Genomic DNA, 7,383 nt, shown 5'->3' with positions numbered 1-7,383 from the left:
ATGACCATTTTTTACATTTATAACCATTGCAACATTCCCCCATGGTCATGAGGTTTACATTCAGTTCCTTGACAATGGACTCACATTTATGACACATGCAGGGTGCCTTTTGTGACTTTCTGACAAGCAAAGCCAAGGGGAAAACCAGATTCACTTAACAACCGTGTCAGGAAAAGTCTTAAAATGGGGCAAAGCTCACTTAACAAATGTCTCACTTAGCAACATAAATTTTGGGCTCTATTGTGGTCATAAGTTGAGGACCACCTGTACTTCATCTGTTTTATATTTTCGAACATGATTTTTCTTAATATGAAATTTTGGATACATTTAGGGAGATAAATATGAGCAAAATTGTCATCAACTATAGAGTACCAAACATCATTTAAGTTATTTGTCTGAAGTGAAATCCTAAGTTATTTTAAATAATTCAGACTGATTGCACTTCATGTCCTTCGTTTATGACATTGCGGGGGGCTTTTAGATGATGCTTTTCATTGTTAAAATTATCTTGCTTGATTCATGCAATTTTAAGAGGTAGGGTGCATGGACATAATTATCCTCACACTGCAATTTCCTCTTATTTTTCTTTTTTTCTTACAAAATAAATTCCCTTAAAAAGATGGAATAGCTGCAAAGCATCTTTTGATTGGTAGCAGTAGAGCTGTCAGTCTAGAACAGGGGTGTAAAATTAAGACCCGCAGGCCACACCCAGCCCAAGGGATGCCTGGATCTAGCCCATGGAGCCACCCTGGAAACAGCAGGACTGCCCCGTGGTGCCTCTGCCAGCGAAAATGAAGCTAGGGAGGGCCACACACTGCCCTCCCAAACTCCTTTTTAACTGCAACAGCCTCCTGCAGCCCTTTGCCAGCAAAAAACAGAACTCGGGGGGGTGGGGTGCGCGGCCCTCCCAAGCTCCATGTTTGCTGGCTGAGGGCTGCAGGAGACCATTGCAGCCAAAAATGGATATTGAGTTAGCCACACACCCTTGGCCATGCCCCGCTGCCACCCCCATCTCAAACACAACCCTGATGCAGCTCTTAATGAAATCGAGTTTGACACCCCTGGTCTACAACAACATTTTACAGTAGGCCTTGCAGCCATCCCCACAACTTCTACATATTTGTCACTACTATCTCACACTCCTTTTGGAGCATAGCCCTCAGGATGCCATTCAAAGGCTAAGCTTGGCCTCAAAACAACTGCATGCCTTTAGTTTAGAAGAACCCTCATAAGTGGTATCAACGTCATTACTGGAATGTTGACAAAATCATTTCTTCCTAGAATTATTGGGAAATTGGCATGGACTAAAATATTAATAGAAATGGTTGCATCAGTTATACAGAAGTGAAGTGAGTCAGCAGCCCTATTCAATAGTTGGGTCTCTTCCTTGACCCATAACTATGATCTGATTTTCCAAGCCTGTCCATATATGTTCGCTCACACGCACACTGCACAGATTTATTCAGTAGTGTTTGGAAGCCTTAATCTCAGGCAGCAGTAACTATTTACAGAAGTTCTCTTATGCCAAGTTATTTCTGTAGGTTTTTTTAGAAGTCTCTTGTCACACATGATAAAGTTCTTTAAGAATGTTTTTTTTATCCTGAGTGATCAAAACATAACAAGTGTTGCTGAATAAACCTAAACAGTTATTGTGTACAACGATTCTAGTGGTACCTATTTAATACACTGTGCAAGACTGAAACAAAACTCAATGCAACCTTACATTCTTTCTGTTCTAAGTTGAAATTTGAACTACAACTTAAGCTACTGAAGCAAAATAAATTTTCCCTATTCTTCTGATGGAAATATCTTAAGTCAACCCATTTTTCTGCCAGATATCACAATATGCTTTACAAGGGTGAGGAGTCATGCTTGTCTTAAGGAAGTCATGAATAAGCTACAAAGTATAACAAAATACATCCTTTATGTTGAAATCAGATTTTAGTGATCATATTGATTTTTTTGATAATAATATGAATGTGTTTTGCCATTTTCTTCTTTTAAGCTGTTTATCTCCCACCCAAGTACTATCCAGGTTCAACACTGCTTCACTTTTTCAAGATCAACTAAAGTTTCTCCGGTGTTTTCACCAAACTGGGCAGGCTAAATAGCAGTGAGAGAAAAAGGAACAGGAAACAGGTTTTTTTAATAGAATCTGTCATTTGATATGTTCTTTCTCTTGTGCAACTCTGCTGTTTTTCTGCATGTTGACTTAAAATGCCACTAAAAGCAATCCCTATGGCATGTTTATCAGCGGCCCCTAAAATCAAATCCAACCATTTAATAGTCTTGCCATTCATACAAATCAATTAAATTATACAGTGTGCTATGAATATTAATCAATAGGACTAACTTATCACCAAACAACAGATAGCCAGTTAAGACTTTATACAGAGAGAAAAAAGGCCAATGAGCTCTTCAAAGCTAGTAAATAATTTTAAAAACTTGGCTTCTGTGTATAAAATTATCCAATCTCCATTAAATGTCATTACATAAAGGCAATCAATCTCATATTAGAGAGCAATGGTCTCATGAAAATTCATAAAGACTGGGTGCAGCTGAGGCTACATCACTGATGTATCTATGGAGTTCCCTCCTCTTATAAACCTGAAGTTTGTCTAAGAAAGTAATGCTGTTTACATTACCATACCATAAAGAGAAGTAGAAAAAGAAGTGTCATTCTTGGACTGTAGTTCTACAGCTATGTAAACATAAGTAAGCTGACACTGAATTAAAGTCCCATTTAATTTTGAAAAAAAGTACCTCAGTATTTTATTTTTCGCAATATTAAAATCTCTACTTGTGTGTGTTTGTATGAGAAAAAACCCTTTATAATGATTCTGAAAGTGTAAATAGATCATACAGTCAGTAGTTAAGGTGTTGGGCTAGGAGCAGAAAGAAACAGTTCAAATTCATCCTCAGCTATAGATGATCATGTGTGTGTGTGTGTGTGCCTTTTGGGACAGTCCCTATTTCTCCCGTTCTTTCCTCTAAATGGCTTTTGTTTTCTGTAAGAAGGAACAGGAAGGGAGAGTGCTATATATACCACATTCAACTCTTGAGTAGAAGGCAGGATATCAATCTATCAAAACAAACATATAGTTCCTTGTTCCGTTTATCTCTGAGCTTGGTTGTTTGCAGAATTTCATTATTCAACTAGGTACTTTTAACTTCAGGGAAACTTGCCAAATGTATCTATTCATTAATCATATATTAACTACAAACGCTAACTGTGTGAGCACAGAAAAAGATGCAGCTGCTTTAAGAAGCTCCAATGCTAATAGTTAAGAAGCTACATGTTAATAGTTGTTTCAAATGACATTTTGGTCTTTGAACATAGCTCTACTATGTACATCTCTATATTTTGACAAATCTGTTCCTGTGCAAGGGTGGTGTCCATCATCTTCCTAAAAATAAAAGACAGCACTGATGTTCTGATAAGTTCAAATGAAAGAAGATTTCAAATCTCAAAATGCTTTGATATAAACTAAAATACATATACATTGAATTCTGAAATGGAATCTTAAGAGGAGCAAGGCAGGGAAATACAACTGATTAGTACTGTTGCTGAATACTGTATAACAGTAATGGGGATGAGAATTTAAGCCTTATTCTCATATTTTATGGCTTTCTGGAGTTTTACATTTTAAGTTTTGAGCAGTGCTGTTCACAACTGTTTAATGAAGTTAAATTAAATGAAACGCTATACAGTATTGCACTCTAGGGTAGAGAGAAATACATGTAACTCAGAATCAAAAGAAACAACCAAGTCTTTTCTTATAAGTATATATGTGGAAGAATGAAATCATAATTATAAAATAACTACAGTATTATGACTACTATGACTGGCCCAAGGTCACACAGCTGGCTCTGTGGCTAAGATGGGACTAAACCGCAGTCTCTCAGTTTTTAGCCAGGTGCCACCATCAGTACACCAAGATCTCTCTCTAAAGCTCTAGAAATGTATTGGACTTAATATATACTATGTGCCTATAATCGTTATCATTTATACAAAGTTCAATATTCTTATGGCTGAACACTGAAAAATGCACAGGACTAGAATGGCACGATACACTGGATTACAGAAAAAAACAATGTCACATTTCTATGTAGGAGGAAATTGTAGAATTACAGAAGCCAGGAAGAATGTAAATGCTCTAAAATATAAAACAATCATTTTAGTAATTTAACACAATTGATAATTATTTTGGGACTCGAAAAGTGTCTGGGAAGTAAATAAATAAAATAACCTAATACTACTTTTTCTTTGCAAAAGCCTAAACAAAATAAACAGAAATTGTAAAAAAAACACTGGAATATTTTTTAAAGGGTACATATTGATTGTGTTTTCCAAACAATTTTCTAATAATGGCATCCAGTTAACATTTTATTTTTTTAAAAAATGGAACATAACTTTTGCTTTCAAAGTTTTCTTTTCTTTTTTCTTGTTTAAAAAGAATACGCATTTTGTAATATGGGCATTGTAATATCGCATCTGTCTTCTTTGGAAAATTTTGCGTGCTTATTTTCTCTAGCAATTTAACATCAATACGTCAATATGCACCCTGCTGCTCTGTATGAAAAATGTACAGTACGTACTATCGATATTGATTTAAGAAATGAAATGTTTCACAGCATGGATGAGACATGTGAAGTAAGCCATTAAAAACATCAAAGAGAACTTATGTAACAAGATCTGAAATGAGTATGGGAACTAATTGAATTTTTGATTATTCCAATTAACTTTAGTCAGAACTCAAAAGGATCCTGAAGGATTCAATCATAGGAAAAAGTGGATTTTAAAATGAAAAGTTTTTGACATAGGTGGGGGCTATTGAAAATTCAATTTAGGAAAGCTGATATGGGGGGGGCTTTCTTGGGCTGAAAAGATTTAAGACAATAAACTAAACTAAACTAAACTAAACTAAACTAAACTAAACTAAACTAAACTAAACTAAAGGCAACAGGAAAGAAATATACTTCCAGACTTGCAAATCCTACAATAAAGTAGCATTACTTCATCTGGGCCTGCTTCTTTCTGGACTACCTCACACAGCTGACATCAATCTTGTAAGTTTGAAACACGTCTCCCTGTCACCTGTACAGCCCATGAAACTAGAGGGGACAGACCCCTGCTGAGATATTTGACATACTCACATTCCTGTTATGGGCTGCCTCTTATCCGACTACTCCTCTCACTGAGTCTCTTAGCCACACCACCATTTTCTAAGATCACCCCAACATATCATTATATTTCTTGACTTTTTATTCCTTTACTATTAATGATTGATCCTAAAAGGCAGAACCTATTTAATATCTTCATTGTCCATTCTAAGGCTGGTTGTTGTACCTGTTATCATTAATTTAGTCTACTTTATATTTAATCTTAGTTCCATTTTTTCATAGTGCTAATTGTCAATAACTAGAAGATTATGCATTCCCCTCCCCAAGCCCTATATTTTACTTTGGGATCTGGGTGCTCAAAATATAATTTCATCCATCAGTAAGGAACACTCTTGAACAGTTCCATGTAAGTGTTGGTTGAGTAACCAAAAATTTTTCAAATAATTACAAGTGTTGCACCTTAGCTGCTATTATAATATCAATTTGCAATGTTAATCTGGCTGACACAGAACTTTTTGGCACCTACTAAGGAGACAAAAAACAATATTTTAGTAACTGCAGTCCAATCTTCAAATTATTGTGAATGGCCATTTATTCTAGAAAAAAACTCACATCATCTCCCAGAAATGGTAGATGAGTACTTTGCGTACAAAATTTGCACAGCTTCACAGTCAACTTTTTAGCTATTCTGTCATTAGCTGTTTGCATAGATATAAAGCAGAGTTATTATTTACTAAATCTGAAGTGATTTTCAACCAGAATAATTTGGGCTATGTAAAATAATTCCATACTCATATTTGCAAATCCACTTATCAACTGAATGCTATTAGACTCTACTGTTTCTAAATGTTGCTTGATGAATTACAGATCCATTTCACACTACATTGGGATTAAAAATGCCATATGGGTCCCCCCCTCCCCCCAATTATTTCCACAAATGTTCATCCCTTTGCATTTCTAACAGCAGAAGAGAAGTATTGTTCTCATGTCCTACTTGCGGGCTTTCTGATAGCATTTAGTTAGAAAATGCAGTATACAGGATATTGTACTAGGTAAGCCTTTGATCCACCATGATTAATTTTTAACAATATCATAATGAAACCTCTTAAATGCACACCATCAAAAACAGTGCTTCAGTAAATCTCTCTACAGCCATTCACACAACAAAAGCTAAAGGTATAATGCACAACAGCCTTCTTCATGACTTCATTGCCCCAACAGAAATATCCCCAAGAGGCACAAGTTAACATCACATCTGCTGACAGTCCCTTTAAACATTCACAGGATAACACTTGAAGAGAACTTATATAGGAGGAGGAACCTTTTCACTTTGACTAAATAAATTTAGCTTATAATGTTAGGTAATCTTAGCTAATCTTGAAAAACAGAATGTATAAACTGTCTTGATTAGTACCTGGATGGAAGTTCAGCAGCTATAGATTGCACAAACCATTTCAGTACTGATCTCAAGCTAATTAAATGAACATATCTCTAAAGTCTTCAAGAGCTGAGCTGCCCTTGAAGATATTTAACCTTTAGAGGAGGCACTGGGGGCTTCCCATAACAAAATTGTCTTTCATGTGTAGTAGAGGATATGAACTGATTTCCTGCATGCTATTTAACAGAATCTTCTCAACCAATAAGAAAACAAATTTAGGAGCAATAACTTGCTTAAGTGACAAGTGGTTTTTATAAGAATGGGCATCCCTGAAAGAATTCTACTTCTATTATTGTGCTTTCCATACCAGTGCTTGGGGAATTCAAGTTCTAATAACAGTACCTCTTTTAGCTTGATTGTAAAAGCAGGGTATGAATAAAAGAACACCCCATAAAGGAAATGATACTTGTTAATTCCTTCAAAAGACAAATCATAAAGTTATAAAGGAAATTAATAAAGGTATGTAAAAAAAGACACAGGAATATCTTCAGCAAGAATGTACGAGTGACTTCTGAGATTCCAAGCATGGACGGCAGAAGTATCATATCAAGAATTTAAGCTAGAAGTAGTCACCTTTCTCCTCGATGAGAGAGGTAAGAGTTGTTATCCCTGCAAAACTTAAGGCTGCTGGTTCTGCCATTCTCCAGTGCAGAAATGAAAGAGTTTCAATAAAGAATATTTGTAGCTCACGGTTGACATGAGGGACCCTTGGAGCTTGGTTGTTTTGTTGCAGATGTTTCATTACCTAAACTAGTTAACATCAGTGCCAGTCATTTACTAGCTAAATACCTTACTGTAGGACTTGCAATCCTGCATAGGAA

General features: G+C 35.8%; 1 protein-coding gene across 1 annotated transcript in view; it reads right to left on the bottom strand.

Annotated features, from left to right (window-relative positions):
- The window catches only part of RPS6KA2 (ribosomal protein S6 kinase A2), a 114,437-nt gene that overhangs the window by 91,026 nt on the left and 16,028 nt on the right, over positions 1–7,383 (bottom strand). The window lies entirely within an intron of this gene.

This window comes from Pseudonaja textilis, chromosome 1 (assembly GCF_049901715.1).
Source record: "Pseudonaja textilis isolate UNSWEBS1 chromosome 1, rPseTex1.2, whole genome shotgun sequence".
Taxonomy (NCBI): Eukaryota; Metazoa; Chordata; class Lepidosauria; order Squamata; family Elapidae; genus Pseudonaja; species Pseudonaja textilis.
The sequence above is the reverse complement of the archived record's forward strand: the minus strand, read 5'-3'. Positions and strand labels throughout refer to the sequence as shown.